General features: G+C 37.3%; 1 protein-coding gene across 1 annotated transcript in view; it reads left to right on the top strand.

Moving 5' to 3' along the window:
- The first annotated feature begins 5 nt into the window (after positions 1-5).
- Positions 6-16788, top strand: part of INO80 (INO80 complex subunit) — a 124045-nt gene continuing 107262 nt past the window's right edge. Inside the window, exon 1 of the mRNA XM_010847979.1 lies at positions 6-42. The gene's annotated coding sequence lies outside the window, so the exon portion shown is untranslated. The remainder of the gene's footprint in view (positions 43-16788) is intronic.

The raw sequence follows: 16788 nt of genomic DNA, 5'->3' as shown, positions 1-16788 counted from the left end.
CCCCTCCGCCGCCGCCGCGGCGGCGGGGCCCGGCGGCCCGAGGTGAGGCGACTAGACGTGGGCGGACGAACGGAGGGGGGGTTGTGTAGGCCCCGTTGCGCCCCTCTCTGTGGGCGACGACTGGGCCTCGTCTTAAAGGGGCCGTCGCCCCCGGCCCTGGGATTTGTTGGGGTTAGTAGGGAGGATGGGTGTGGACACTCCTCGCAGGGTTGGGACCTCAGGGATCTGGGCCTTGTTCTTACTCTCTCCTACCTCTGGAGACCTGGGGTCACGCGGTGACCTCGGCCAGCCTAGAAAGCCCGTGGGGTGCCCACACGTGAGGAGTGTGTTAGACCAGGTGCACGTGGGACCCGGTGGGGCGGTGTCGGCTAACACGTGTGTGGGTTTGGGGGTGGGGTGGGGCAGGGCGGGGGCTGGTTGGGCCCGAGTGGGAACCCGGTGTGGACTGCTGTATTTGTCCTTTTAAACAAATGAGCTCTAAGGGCTTGATAGTGTGTCAGTTTATGCGAGCGAGTTGGGATCTGGGTGAATGGTCCATTTTGCTTGTTGGTGTTGGGTGGGTGCAGCCTAACACGTGCGCACACTTAGGAGTGTGTAGGTGTCACCCCTTCTAGGCTTTTTGGCCTTTGTAGGGCGTCTAGGCAAGTGTCATCCAATTTGACGTTCCTTCTTGAGGTCGCTGTTGAAAACTACTACTTCCGTAATCAGCGAGGGTGGAAGCCCCCTACAGTTTAGGAGTGAGAGGTTCTAAGAAGGCACTCACTATTTTAATGGAAGAAGAAATGAGGTGGTTGACTTTGCTAACATTTTAGGTAACCAGCTTACTTTTCCAGTCAATGACTTTCATGATTTCCTTTCCCAAAGGGAATTTTCATTGTGGTTTACAAGTGGCGGCTTTTTGTAATTCATTTTTAAAGTAACACCTTTACTGAGATATAATTCACATACCAAAAAGCTCCGCCTTTTAAAGTGTACAATTCCATGATTTTTAGCATACGAATTGAGTTGTATAGCTAGCACAGTGCACTATTAACTGATCACTCCAAAAAGAAGCCCCCTTAGCAGTTACTCCCTTCTCCTCTTCACCCAACCCCTAGCAATCACTAATCTCTTTTCTGTTTTTGTAGATTTGCCTACTCTGGATATTTCATATAAACAGAATCATACAATATGTGTCCTTTTGTGGGTATCTTCTTTCACTTAACCATGTTTTCAAGGCTCTTTCATGTTGTAGCATGTATCAGGACTTTGTTTCTTTTTGTTGCCAATTAGTGTTCCAATTCTGGTTGTGTTTTATTCTTGAAATTCTCAAGCTTTTCCTATAAAACATTTATTTGGTTATTATGTATGGTAAAAGTCACATACTTAACTAGATTCTAAAATAAATTTGTATTTTTGAGAGTTAAATTCCATTGTTTTAGTTTTCTATGTTTTCCTCTACAATTTGTTTCAGAAGAATACGAATCAATTTTTAAAGGTCTGTGTTTTTTAATAGGAAAAAAACTAATGTAAGGAGCACAAATATGATTAGAAATTTTATGACTAATAAAAACATTTTGAGTACATCAAGGTACAAATGTGATTCAGGCTCAGCTACAGACCTAAAGCTGTGATGTTATAATTTCACTTCGTGAAAGTTTGTCATGGTACTACCAAGGGAAGGTATCGTTAAACAGTTTTTGACTGCCGTTAACTTGTGTAGACATAGGATGAGGGAAGGACTAATAGGCATCTTTTCTGCCCACAAGGTTAAAACTGGCTTGGGGATTTAACATGTTAACATAAAGTTCACACAAAATACAAATGCTGGGATGCATTGAGTTTTAGAGTGGATAAGATTTGGATAAGATTGGTAGGAATTGGGTAAGATTAATAGGAAACTTTGAATTTGTGTAGGAAAATAAGTGAAATTGGTGACAGGTTTGCTTCTTAAGCACAAGGATTTTGATACACTAGGTCGTAGCCTGCAGAAGACTGAGAAGAGCATAGTCGTTAATACTTACTAAATACCTTATATGGGCACTGATCTAATCAGCAGGGCTCCTGTTCTACCTCATACCGTCGTCACCTTGGCAGTTAGGATTTCAGCATATGAGTTGGGGGAGTGAAGGGACCTAAACATTTGAACTATGGCTGTGTATTAAGTGCGAAATTTCAGTTGTAGAAGTACTGGATTCTCTTGCTAATTGTAGTACAGTAGGTTTGCTTAGAGTTGAAAAGTTGGTCACAAAGAAGTTTAATGCCTGGGTTTTGTAAGTACATAGGAGAGATTTCCATATGTGTTAGGTCAGAAGTAGGATATCAGTAATAGCCAATGTCATTGACAAATTCGATGTGAAAAAAATCACTGGGACTAAATGCTGTCCTTTTTTTTTCTTTAAAATTTGGCATGCATCTTGTGGTATTTTAGTTCCCCAGCCAGGGACTGAACCTGAGCCTTTGGCTGTAAAAGCAGAGTCGTAACCACTGGACCGCCAGGGAATTCCCCACATTTTAAACTGACTAAAAGACAATGAATAAACTGTGTGACATGCCTTTGTAAACCTTCTTTACCAGGTTTGGTAACTGTGTGATGGTGTCGGAGCAGTATCCTTACATTATTTATGTGCTTTGAACCCCTTAATAGTCTAAAGAAACCTGTGAACCCCTTCTCAGAATTTGATTTTTCAAATGTATAAAATATAGTTCACGTTTTAACAACTAGTGATTGTCCTGCTCATACTGCTGTGGTATGCTACGGGAACTACATTCAGAATAGAAGAAAATGTTAATTTCAGTTATAGGTTAGTGAAAATAAGGATGTACGTTTTTTCCCATCCAACTTCTTGGACCCTAGTTTAAAGAGCCTTTGCCTTGGAGAGTCCAACATGTAGCTAAGTCATTTGATATGCATCAAACCAGTGATTTTTTTTTTTTTTTTTTAAGAAGTAGAAGGATTGTTGGCTCAAATTTGCATTCACATGAACAGGACTTTTTAGGGGAAAAGCGAGTGATAATTTAGCTGAAGAGAAACCTTGTTGTATAATAGAAAGACATTGGTTTTGAACTTAAAAAGACTTAGGTTTGAGTCCCACTTAGCACTGAATAAGTCAATGAACTTTTTGTTTCAGTTCTCCGTATTTGTAAAACAGGTACAATAATTTTCACTTCTGAGATTAAATGACATATCAGCTATAAGACAGCATATTAAGAAATGTTAGTTTATTTTCACCTTTGAAGAACATGTCAAAAACTTTAACATACGTTTAGTTTTGATTTGGAAGAGGAAACTTATGCAGTAGGAAAGAACATGTATGGCATATAGGGTTTTCTCAGGGTATTCATGTATAGTGTTCACCTTTTTATACTGGTACTAAAATGATTCATATTTCTTATGAATATAAACAGATAAGCTGCCTTTGGGTTTGCATGTGACAGCTACCTTTTCTGGGCAAGAAGTTAGTTAACTGAGGAGGATAAACTGGGTAAATCTTTCATTCCTTGGCATGAACAGAAAAATGGCTAGTGAACATCAATATGGTAAAAGGAATGCTAGGCCAAGTGGTCAGTTTATCTCTGAGATTGTTGTCTGAATATTACTAGAAAGGCTGTCAACGTATTTGTCACTCCTGGAACTTCCCTGTTGGTCCAGTGGTTTAAGGCTTCATGCTTCACTGCAGGAGGCATGGGTTTGATTCTTGGGGAGCTAAGATCCCAAATGTCTCCTGGTGTGTCTAATAAGTAAATAAATGTTTAAAAAAGTCACTCCTGAGAGAAGTATGAAAAATAAAATTTAGAAATGGACTGTATTTGTATTATCTTTGTAGAAAACCACAGTGCATTCACTCTTAGACTTAAATTATTACACCTCAAAGAAGAACAAATTAAGCAGGAGGGAAGTTTCCAGTATAAATAATGAAGGCTTTCATATGAAGATAAATTTGACTTCACAATGGAGTGATGAAGACTGAGGTGGACTATTATTAAATTGTTAATCTGGAAAATTAGAACTAGCTTGAAAGATGAATATTGTTAGATAGATGTATAATGAGTGGTTTGTTTATGAAACTTAATAACACAGAAAGTGGTTAAAGCTCATGAACAGACCAGACCCAATTTAAATATTCCAAAGCCAGAGACTTTTCCATCCCTAGTTCATTTCAGGTGAACAACCATTTAATGATACTTGAACCTAATGGTTTATGAAATTCCTTATTCTGTTCATTCATTCACTCAATATTTATTTATTGAACACATACTGAATGTGCTTTGATCCGCCCAAGAGTGATTTGTTGAGCGTCTGCCACACTCAGGGACTGTGGTAAGACTCTGTTGGGTATGTACAAGTGAATTAATCCAATTGTATGTATATATTTTGGAGAAGGAAATGGCAACCCACTCCAGTCTTCTTGCCTGGGAAATCCTATGGACAGAGGATCCTGGTGGCCTACAGTCCATGGGGTCGCAAAATAATTGTACTTGACTTAGTTTCTGAACAACAGCATGTTTAGGTATGGAGAGTACAGAGGGGCTCTGCAAAGAGAAACAGAATTGTGCAGACTCTTAGGATGCCATTTTTTGTTTGTTGTTTAGTCAGTAAGCCATGTCTGACTCTTTTGCAACCCCATGGACTATAGTCTTCCAGGCTCCTCTGTCCCTGGGATTTCCCAAGTAAGAATACTGGAATGGGTTGCCATTTCCTTCTCCAGAGGATCTTCTTGACCCAGGGATTGAATCCACATCTTCTGCATTGGCAGGTGGCTTCTTTACCACTAGTCACCAGGGACGCCATAGGGTGCCATGGATAAGTGTAAAAGTATAAACCTAAATGTTTCTCTTGACGTGCTGATATAAATTACTAGTACTTAGGTTTTTTGTTTGTTTTAATATAGTGAAACATTGTTTTCATTTGTTTAAAGGTCCTAATCTGCCTTGTTAACAGAAGCATTGTCATCCAGTGGCCTTGTAGTATAGCCAGACCCCTTTTAGATGCTAGAGCCAGATGACCTGGGTTCAAATTTTAGCTCTTATTAACTGTGTTGCCTCTGGAAAGCTGTTTAAGCCTCAGTTAATTCATCTTTTAAATTAAGATAATAGAAATACCTACTTCACTCACTCACTTGCTCACAGAGACCTACAATGGAACCTGGCAAAGGGTGCTCTCAACAAACGTTAGCTGTAATTGTAAGTACCATTTTGTTTTGACAGTTTAATCTAGAGTTTTAGTTTGTAAAGTATTGAAGTCAGAAACTTTTTATTATGAATAGAAAATATCTCAAGTCTTTTTTTAGATAACAGGTAAAAATACATCAGTAAAGAAAATCATTACGATGCATTAACCTTGTGTTTATGTAATGAATACCAGTAGATAGAAATATCTTTCTATTTAAAATTATAGCTCAAAGAGATGATGTTTTACAACATGAAACTTTTTAGTTCAGGGTCTAAAATATTTCTCTCCAGGTTGTCATTCTAATGTTAGTAATAATTTGCCTTTTTTTAGAATCATTCTTAGAAAATAATAGTAAGCCAGACTCTACAGTAGGGCTTGGGGAAGGTTTTCTGTAAAGGGTCAAATAATAAATCTTAGGCTTTGCTGGTCATGCTTTCTCTGTTTCAGCTTCTCATGTCTGCTATTGTATTGTGAAAGCAGCCATAGTGAATATGTAAATGAATGAGTGGGGCTATTTTCCAGTAAAACTTTATGGGCACTGAAATTGTAATTTCATATAATTTTCATGTGTCCTGAATTTTCCCCAGTTATTTCAAAACTTAAAAACCATTCTTATCTGTCAGGATTTATAAAAATGAGTGGCAGGCTGAGTTTGACATGCAGGGCATGCCAACTCCTGTTCTAGAGTCATGGCTCTGTAACTCTTTGGCTAGGTGATCTTGTGTTAGTTAATATTAAGCCTTTAATTCCATCATTTCAATAGGGATAATACATAAAAATATTTACTTTATATGTAGAGTTGTTAGAAATAAATGGAATAATCCATGTGAAGTGCTTAGCAGCATCCCTGACACAAAGTGTTTAAATAAATGCTATAAATTATTGTCATCTAGGTGAAACTCCCTCATTTTACACTGAGACTCTTGGGACCCTGAAAGGATAGCTGTTATTCTTAAAGTCTGTATGGCTTGTCAGTAGCATTAAAGTTCTTGACTTCACCTTCTCTTTCTACCCAACCATGCTGCTTCCATAGAGGATTGTAATACCATTTGATTCATTTAAAATACTGCTTGATAAAATTATTCTGTTGGCTACAATAGTAGTGGATGAGTGATATTATGCATTTGCTAAACTCGCAGGGCCTTTATAGCACAGAGTAAACTTCAGTATGTCCACATTAAGCGAAAATCATTTCGGAGGTTGAAGGATTCCAGGAAGGAATGCGGATTGTGAAAGGAGAATATAATAATATTATAAATGTATGAAACTGCCTTATTAAAATTAGGCTGCTGCTGCTGCTAAGTCGCTTCAGTCGTATCCAACTCTGTGCGACCCCATAGAGGGCAGCCCACCAGGCTCCCCCGTCCCTGGGATTCTCCAGGCAAGAACACTGGAGTGGGTTGCCATTTCCTTCTCCAGTGCACGAAAGTGAAAAGTGAAAGTGAAGTCGCTCAGTCGTGTCCGACTCTTAGCGACCCCATGGACTGCAGCTTTCCAGGCTCCTCCATCCATGGGTTTTCCAGGCAAGAGTACTGGAGTGGGGTGCCATTGCCTTCTCCAAAATTAGGAGGAGGGAAATGCTAACCTAAGTAACCTTGAAAAATGAGTGGACTCTTAAGGAACTGCATATGAGCACTGTAGTCTAATTGTTACAGTTGTGTTCTATGAGATTACCACTTAATTGTGATACTGAAACACAGACTACAGTTGAACAATTAAGTAAATGGATGGTGGGAGACAGACTACTTACTGTCAGAGTAAGAATTTACAGATAATCAAGGGGAGGAGGCTAGAATAATCCTTGTGGTGATGGATTAAAGTTGGAATCATCAGTATGAATCCGTGTTTAGTTTATACAGATATAGGTGGTTGCATATACAAATTTTTAGAGGCACATACATAGCATGGGTTTATATACACAGGTATATTTCTGTGCTCTGTGCAGAGAAGGTTAAAAACCTAGGAGCATACCTAGTACCCACATATTGTTTTTCTTATACCATTATGTAATAAAAGGAACTGGAGCTCCTTGGAGAAATCGCTAACTCTAGGTTTGATACAGGAAATCTACAAGATGAGCCTGGAGCATCTTGTGCCAGAAGGTAAGGAAGTACTACAGCTTCCACCACCAGCATTCCACATTGATGAGGATATGTCAGAGGAGCACAGGGACCAACTGAAAAAGCTCCCAGTGGCCAAAATTCAACGATTTGAGCAGCAAAATAAAGCAGCATTGGATTATAACCCATAACATAAAATCAATATTTATGACTCTATATTGGTCTAAATAAATGATTGAATAAATGAATATACTGCTTGGAATACTTCATTAACATGGCTTTATGCCCTTGGAACCTCTGCTTGTTGGAGGTCGTCCTTCAGACAATATTGGAATAGTTAAATATGTGGGAGTTTGGAGTCAGACTTGTTGGATTCCAGTCCTGGCTCTGTCACTTTTGGCTGTGTGACCTTAGGGGAGACCTTAAGCTTAACTTTTTTTTTTGTTTGTAAAATAAGGGTTATAGTGTTATCTATGTCATAAAACAATTAAATATGTGAATGTATATATGAAGTACATATGCAAATAAAATGTCATCTGGTTCTCAATAGAATGTGTGTACATAGTCTTATTGCATTTGATGCAACAAAATAAAAAATTTGAATTCTCAGTTGGAATTCCTTGTGATGAAGTTCCCTGACCCCCAGGCTTCTTGAATAGTTAAAAAAGTGTTTATTGGACACCTAGTTTGGTGTAAACATACTTGCCTTGTTTATAATATCTGTGTATATTATAAAATAAAGATAATGAAAGTAATTATATTTGGTGTTAATAAAAATATCATGTCTTAAGTGCCTGGAATACAGTTGAAAGGCAAGAGCTGTTTAGTATACAGTTCACCTCATGCTTGTTTACAGATGGTTCATTGCCAGGATGAATTACCTGAACTTTGATTTCTCAGACTTCCTTTAGTGAAGACAGTTTTACACAGCTTCTCTGTTACCACCCACACTGGATACTGTGTTTACCCCAAAAATGAAAACCGACTTCTGGTATAGGAAAACTGAATAGAAAAGTCAATTTTATAATATTGGCTGTTATGAATGTCTCTTACCTTTTATTCTCAATAATAAACTCTCACCATTACTTTTGTAATAATGGACAGTTAACTATATGGAACTGATAACTAAGTTATCTCAGCTCTTTGTGAGAATCTCTATTTTTCACAAGTATCTATCAAGTAAGTTAATGTTAACTTCCTTTTGATGAGAAATAAACTGAATTGCTCAAGATTTTGGGCCTGTGGATTTGGTTCTTTAATTTCCCTTTTACTGGTGCATATATTTCTCAGCTATCTCACTTCCTGAAAAAGGTAAGTGTTTTCATGAATTTAGCTGTGAAAGTTGTTAAAGTCACTCATTCTTCAGTAAGAGGAATCTTTAGCTTTGTTTTCAAATTTTTAATTTGATAAATTGTTATTAATTTAGATTGGGTTCTTTTCACCAGAAGACTTGTGAAATATACTAGGGGCCTCTAACATAGCCTAACATAAAACAATTTTTTTTTTAATTACCATGTGAAAGGTCCACTGGCTACCTTGAAACATTTCCTCCCTTTTGGATTTTTTTGATTTAGACTCTAATTAATTCTTAATTAACAGGGATTAAATTTGTTTGACCAGATGTCATGTCTGTGGTGTATACTACAGAACTCCCTATAGGCAGTTGTGCTAGTAATTTATTTTTTATTATTTTGATAAAATGCAGTTTGTTCCCTGTCTTGATGAAGATGCTATTCTAGGAAACTGAAATGATTCTTTACCTAGAAGAAAGCAAATACATTGACGTCATCCTTGGAAACATACTTCATTTTGGTATATATTCTGATTTTATTGAGGAAGAAAAGTAGGGAAAGGTAAACATGGATAAGCACTTTTTCTTTCTCACAATATACCTGTAAGATAAGCTAATAGAACTCTGTGGAAGGGCCATGATTTTTTAGCCAGGAGTTCTTCATTCCATTTAAAGTGCAGATGTAGGGAGTTCCCTGGCGATCCAGTGGTTAGGAGGTTAGGACTCTGCGCTTTCATCGTGGTGGCCCAAGGACTATATCCCTCGTTGAGGAACTCAGATTCTGCAAGCTGAGTATGAAGAACCATCCCCTCCCCAGTACCCCGTCCTCAGAAAAAAAAAAAAAAACCTATGCAGGTGTAATTTTTGTCTCTCAAACTTTGATTTGGGGAAACCCTAGGTTTGTTAAATTATTCCTATGCTCTTATAGTAGGAACTCTTCTTCGGTTGAGCAGGTGCTTTCTGGCCTTCCTCTCAGCCTATGTAGAGGGCTCTGTCAGCCTGTGCTTTTTGAGGATAAGGTTTTTCCCTCCTGTTTAGTTCAGTGGCTTCCTTAACTTTTTAGTGTATATTCAGTGGTTTGAATGGAAAGTTTAGGTTCAACTAGAATATTTAAAGAGTACCTAATGATTTATTTTCCTCTTAACTTTGCCATGTGTAGAGTGACCAAATACTGTCCAAACGTGGATACTTTTGGAAGTGAGGAGAGAATGTTGGTAATTATGTTTCAGACAACAGGCATAAAATTGAACTGCCATGGGGAGACCCACTCATAGGATCACTCTTGTCTCTTTGTTGTTTTATCATAGTAGAGTCTGTGGTAAAGAATTGGGTGGTGAAGAATTGGGGCTTTTAAGTCACTGGTAATACATCTGAGTTCTAATTCTAGCTCGGGCAAGTTATTTAACCTAACTAAAAGGATTAAATGAGCTAGTATTATTAAAGCACCTAGGACAGAAAAGCCCCTCACACTAGTGTGCTCTTATTCAGTGATAGGTCCCTTGTCCTCCTCTCATCAGGCCATACTTCCAACTGAGGCTGACTTTGAAAGTTTTTTTTATGGTTAAGGTTATGTGAAACATTTCAGTGAACGCAGAAATGTTTTTTGGCTGAGCCATTGAGTTTCTTTTTTGTTAAAGTTGTATAATTATGATGGGCAGGAAATAAATGCCTGTAGAACCTAATTACTCTTTCAAAGCATTCATGAGAAAAAAATTTTACCCTGATTATTTTTTGTAGAATTGCTAAATGATATTTTAATAGATTTTAATAGTTTATAAGATATAAACTATATAATATTTAATAGTAATGGAAAGAAGTTGCTGGTAATCTTTATTTCAGCTAAATGGAATGATACAAAGACGTTTTATTGGTTAGGGAAAAAGTGATTTAAATGAGAATTTTATTAAATTTCTTGTCAGTATATTGTACAGATTATGTATTTTGGAATTTGGATTATTTTCCCCATATTTTTTATATTCTTCAAATTTAATCCATTTTAATTATTTGTGAATTTTTAAAAAGGAAACTAAAGAAAAGCAGTTTTTGTTGTACTTTGTGCATTAGTACAAGGTAAAGAGGGGAGTATTCAGATACTAAACTTCCACCTACTTCTGATATTGCATATGATTTCTTACTTAGTAAACAACAGATAATAAGGTAATACAGAAAGACCTAGGGTAAAGAACAGTCACAGTGTTAGCAGATCCAGCTAAGAGAACTAAGAGAAATGGGAGTTACTTAGTTGGCCCATTTAAGTATACATTAAATTGTTGCTGCCTGTAAAATATTGGAGAGTTAGGGAAGATATTTTAACAGTAAGGAATACTGGTTAAGCATAGCATATGTTAATGGGAACTTTTAGTATCTGTGTTACCTGGTACTGGAGAAATACAAAAAATACTTTAAGGGCAGTGGCTAGAAATTGAATCCTAATCTGAAGAGCAAAAGGGAAATTGTAATGAGGATCTTCTGGAGTAATTCTGAGTGGCCTTGGAACCCAGCAGAATCCTGGTAAGGCTTTTGTGTTAGAGGGAATTTGCACCTTTATCTGGTGTGGATATGGCAAAGAGGGCTACTGCGTCTGATTACATATAGTTTGCAGTAATACCCTTTCTCTGCAGACTGTTAATACTGTTGCAAACTGATAAAGAATGAAACCAAGCAAAGAAGGATTAACTAGTTTTTTTAAATGCAGAAGTTTTTAACTTTGATGAAGTCAGTTTATCAGTATTTTCTTTTGTAGTTAGTACTTCCTGTGTGCCCTATCTATTAAATTTCTATCTACTCCAAAATCACAAGGATATGTTCTTATGTTTTCTTTTAGAAGCTTTATCGTTTTAACTTTTTATATAAGTCTGATTTGTCTCCCACATCACTTTTGTGTATGATACGAAGTGTAGGTGTTTGACGTTCAATCTCTCCTCCATATAGATCTCCAGTTGTTCGAATACCATTTGTCAAAAAAAACCCCTTCCTTTCCCTGTTGAATTGTTTAGTGCCTTTGTCAAGAACAGTGTTACTGTGTAAGTGTGGATCTCTTTCTGAACTCTGTTCTGTATTGTTGATTTGTCTGTCCTCTGCCAATGCAGCACCATCTGATTACACTAATTTCAAGAGTTACTGAAAATTTCAGTGAACTCCCAACTTTAGCCATCTTTTCTAAACTTGTTTGGACTATTCTGCATCCTTTGTATTTCCATCGAAAGTTTAGACTGAGCTTGTCAGTCTCTTCAAAAACTGGGATTTGATTGAGAAACTATAGATGAATTAGAGAATGTACATGAAGGATGTTACAGTAATACATATATCTGACAAAAGGATTATATCTGTGATATATCAGGGACTTATATAACTCAGTAATAAAAAGACTGAAATTTTCTGAAATGTGGTTGAAAAACTTTAACAGACATTTCACAAAGGAATTTACACAAATGGCCATTAAGCGTATGAAAAGGTACTCAACTTTATCAGTCACCAGGGATGTACAAATTAAAACCACAGTGAGATATTATAATACAAAGTGTTGACAAAGATGGGAAGCAACTAGAACTCTTACTCATTGTTGGGGGGTGGGTAAAATAGTAGAACAACTTTGGAAAGTTGTTTGATGGTTTCTTTTAACGATAAACATATACCTACCTTTAACCTAGAAGTTCCATTCCTCAGAATTTACCCAAAGAGAAATGAAAACCCAAATATCCATCAGCAAGTGAATAGATAAATTGTGATTATATTCATTCTTGTAATGGAGTCTGATTCAGCAACAAAAAGGAATGAACTATATGTAGTAACATGGATGAATCTCAAAAACATACTCAAAAAAAAACTCAAAGAATTCAGATACAAAAGTATATATAAAGTATTTGTTATTGTTCAGTCACTCAGTTGTGTCTGACTCTTTGTGACCCCATGCAGTATGATTCCCTTTAAATAATAAATTTCTAGTCTTAGAGTGGTTCAAGGATTGTTTGGATTCAAATCCACATTCCCTATTAAAGTGGTATGAACTTGAGCAAGTTACTTAACATGTAAGCCTTTGATTCCTTATCTGTAAGTGGAATAATAATAGTAATAATCTTTTTAAGCAAAATTATCCAGTAGGTTCTCTGTGCTAGAGGTATTATACTACTGTTAGAATTTTGTAAGAACCCTCCATATGATATTTAAATTTGTATAGTGTTGCAAATAATTTTTGGTTATTTTTAAACTTTTTTCCTGTGCAGAAATGGTACATTGTAACATTTATTGAGATATAATTTCTGGTTGATAAAAGTCACCATTTAAAATGCATGTAGTTTTAGTGTATTCATTGGTTTTAATATATTCACAGAGTTGGCAATAGTCACCTCATTGTCAGAACCTTTTCATCAACCCCCAAAGAAACCTCTGTTTATTATCAGTCATGTTCCATTCCCCACTTGTTGTTTCATCACTAGGTAGTATCTGACTCCTTTGAGACCCCATGGACTGTATCCCAGCAGGCTCCTCTATCCATGGAAAAAGCCAGGCAAGAATACTGGAGTGGGTTGTCATTTCCTTCTCCAGGGGATCTTCCCGAGCCAGGGATTGAACTTGTGTCTCTTGTGCCTCCTACTTTGGCTGGTGGATTCTTTACCACTGAGCCACCAGAGAAGCCCCTACTTAACTCTGTCCCAACTTCCTGTCCCACACAACCACTGATCTTTTTTTGTTTCCTGTGGAGCTGCTGTTCTGGATACTTCATAAATTAATCAAACAATATAAGGGCTTTATTGACTGGCTTGTTTACTTAGTATAATGTTTTTAAAGTTCATCTGTGTTACAGTGTCTGTTAGTAATTATTCCAACTCTTTCTAATGCCAAATAATATTCCATTGTATGGATATACCGCATTATATTTATCCATTCATCAGTTGATGGACGTTAGTGTTGTTTCCACCTTTTGGCTGTTGTGAATATTACTATGAAGATTCAAGTCTTAACTTTTTTTGCAGACATATATTTTTATTTCTCTTGGGTATACCTAGAAGTGGATTTGCTGGGACAAAGGTAAACATATGTTCAACTACTTGAAAAACTTATCAGACATTTCCTAAATGGCTGCACCATTTTACATTCCCACTAGCAGTGTACAAAGGTTCCAGTTTCTGTATATCTTTGCCAACACTTGTTACTGTCTTTTTTTTTCTATTATAATCATCCTAGTGGGTTTTATTGTGGATTTGCTTTGGATTTTCCTGGTCTCTAATGATGTTGAAGCATCTTTTCATGTACTTTTAGCCATTGAAATACCCCCTTGGGAGGAAAATTTATCCTTTTCCCACTTTTAATTAATTAAAAAAATTGTTTTTGGGATTGCCAAACAGCATGGGGGATCTTACTTGTTTCCTGACCAGGCATGGAACCTGCCTCCACTGCACTGGAAGTGCAGAGTCTTAACCGCTGGCCTGCCAGGAAAGTCCCCTTTGTCCATTTTTAATTTGAGTACCTTTTTATTACTGTGTTTTACGAGATTTGTAAAATATTCTGGATATCAGTCAATTCCTTATCAGATATATGATTTGTAAGTATTTTCTCCTATTAGTGAATTTTCAATTTCTTGAGAGTATCCTTTAAAGCACTAAAGATGATAAGTCCAGTTGATCTGTTTTTCCTTCTGTTGCTGTTGCTATATTTGGTATATTGTCTAAGAAACTGTTACCTCATCCAAGGTCATGAAGATTTTTTCTAACATTTTCTTCTAAGAGTTTTATACTTTTAGCTCTTAAATTTAGGTTTATGATCCCTTTTGAGTTAAGTTTTTGTGTGTAGTGTAAGGAAGAGTTCCAACTTCATTCTTTTGTATGTTGCTGTACAGTTGTCATTGCGCCATTCGTTCAAAAGGCTGGTCTTTCCCCACTGGATTATCTTGACACCCTTGTTGGACATCAGTTGATTCTAAATGTAAGGGTTTATTTCTGGACTCTCAGTTGTTCCATTGATCTATGTTTCTCACCTTATGTCAACACCATATATCTTAATAACTACTTCAGCTGTGTGGATAATTTTAAAATCAAAGTATGAATTCTCCAACTTTGTCATTTCAAAGATTATTTTGGCTCTCCTAGGTCCCTTACATTTCCATATGAATTTTGTTTTATTTTTTATTTACTTTTTGGCTTCACTGTGGCTTACAGGATCTTAGTTCCCTGACCAGCAATGAAACCTGGACCATAGCAGTGAAAGTGTTGAGTCCTAACCACTGGATCACCAGGGAATTCCCTGAATTTTGTAATCAGCTTGTCTATTTCTTCAAAAAAGGCAGCGTAGATTTTTGATGTGTATTGTTGAGATGTTAAAAATGTTAAATCATTTGATCACGAACTGTGGGATATTGTCATTTTTTTAGTTCTTTTAATTTCTTTCAACAGTGTCTTGCAGTTCTTTGGTTAAGTGTTTGTTCTTTTTGATGGTAATGTAAGTGGAGTTACTTTCTTAGTTTTTCTTTCAGATTGTTTGTTGCCAGTATATAAAAATATAAATGATTTTTGTATGTTGATCTTGTATCCTACAAGATAACTGAGCTTGCTTATTAGTTCTAATCATTTTTTAGAGCATTCCTTGGTGTTATCTACTCTATGTACAAGATCATGTCATCTGTAAATATAGTTTTACTTCTTTCTTTTCAGTCTGGGTGCCTGCCATCACTCTCTCCCTCCCTTCCTTCCTTTGCCTAATTGCCCTAGCTAGAATTTTCAGTCCACTTTTGAATAGAGGTTGTGAAAGCAGACAACCATGTCTTGTTCCTGATCTTAAGGGGGAAGCATTCTGTCTTTCACTATTAGGTATGGTGTTAGCTCTGTTTTGTGTCAGTGTCCTTTATCAGGTTGAGGGAGTGCCCCCACCCCCGCCCTTTTTTTTAAAGTTTTTTATTTTTTGGCGGCACTGTGTGGCCTGTGGAATCTTAGTTCTCCAGCCAGTGATGGAACCTCTGCCCCCTGCAGTGGAAGCATGGAGTCTTAAACACGGCTGTCAGTAGTGAAGACTGTTCCTAGTTTGTTGACTCTTTTATTTGGAAATGGTGTTGGATTTTGTCAAATCATTTTTCTGTTTCTGTTGAGATGATCAAGTGGGTTTTGTGCTTTAATGAGATCTAACACATTGATTTGCAGGTATGACACCAAGTTTGCATTCCTGGGATAAATTCTACTTTAGTAATAGTGTGTAATTCTATATGTTGTTGGATTCCGTGTATGATGCAGTTAACCCTTGAAAAACATGGGTTTGAACTGCATGGACTCACTTATATGTGGATTGTTTTTCAGTAACTGCATACTGCACCATCTGTGGTTGGTTGAATCCATAGATGCAGAACTGTGGATATGGAACCTTAGGTACAGAACAGCATGATATATGAGTTTTCAACTGCAAGGAGGGTTGGTGGCCCCAAATCCCCATGTTGTTCACGGGTCAGCTGTATTTTGTTGAGGATTTTATATCTACATTAAAAGGGTTATTAGTCTATATAGTCTTTCCTTGGTACCCATGGGGATTGATTCCAGGATCCCCTGCAAATACCAGAATTTGTGGAAGTTCAGGTCCCATCTATAAAATGGTATAGTCAGCCCTCCATATCCGTGGGCTCTGTATATGGGATATGGAGGGCTGACTGTACTTTTCTTGTGATGTCTTTGCCTGGTTTTAAAAATCAAGGTAATGCAGATGTCGTAGAGTTTCCTTTCTGTTATCTGGAAGAGTTTGTGAAGGATTGGTATTAATTCTACTTTAAATGTTCGGTAAAATTCACTGGTGGAGCCGTTTGGCCTGAGTTTTTCTTTGTGGTTGGAAGCATTAAATTTTAGGTGATTGTATTCATCACACTTCGTTTTTTATTCATTAGCTCATACAGAAGGATCCGTATCCTAAACTCTGCTGTTGCCTCATTCAGAGTTACAGTTCAGTTCAGTTGCTCAGTGGTGTCCGACTCTTTGCAATCCCATGGACTGCAGCATGCCAGGCCTCCCTGTCCATCACCATCTCCCAGAGTTTACTCAAACTCATGTCCATCAAGTTGGTGATGCCATCCAGCCATCGCATTCTCTGTCTTCCCTTTCTCCCCCATTCAATCTTTCCCAGCATCAGGGTCTTTTCCAATGAGTCAGTTCTTCACATCAGCTGGCCAAAGTATTGGAGTTTCAGCTTCAACATCAGCCCTTCCAATGAACACTCAGGACTGATTTCCTTTAGGATGGACTGGTTGGATCTCCTTGCAGTTCAAGGGACTCTCAAGAGTCTTCTCCAACACCACAGTTCAAAAGCATCAATTC

Source organism: Bison bison, unplaced genomic scaffold (assembly GCF_000754665.1).
Source record: "Bison bison bison isolate TAMUID 2011002044 unplaced genomic scaffold, Bison_UMD1.0 scf7180017864259, whole genome shotgun sequence".
NCBI classification, from domain to species: domain Eukaryota; kingdom Metazoa; phylum Chordata; class Mammalia; order Artiodactyla; family Bovidae; genus Bison; species Bison bison.
Note: the sequence above shows the minus strand (reverse complement) of the source record. Positions and strands in the feature narration are given on the sequence as shown.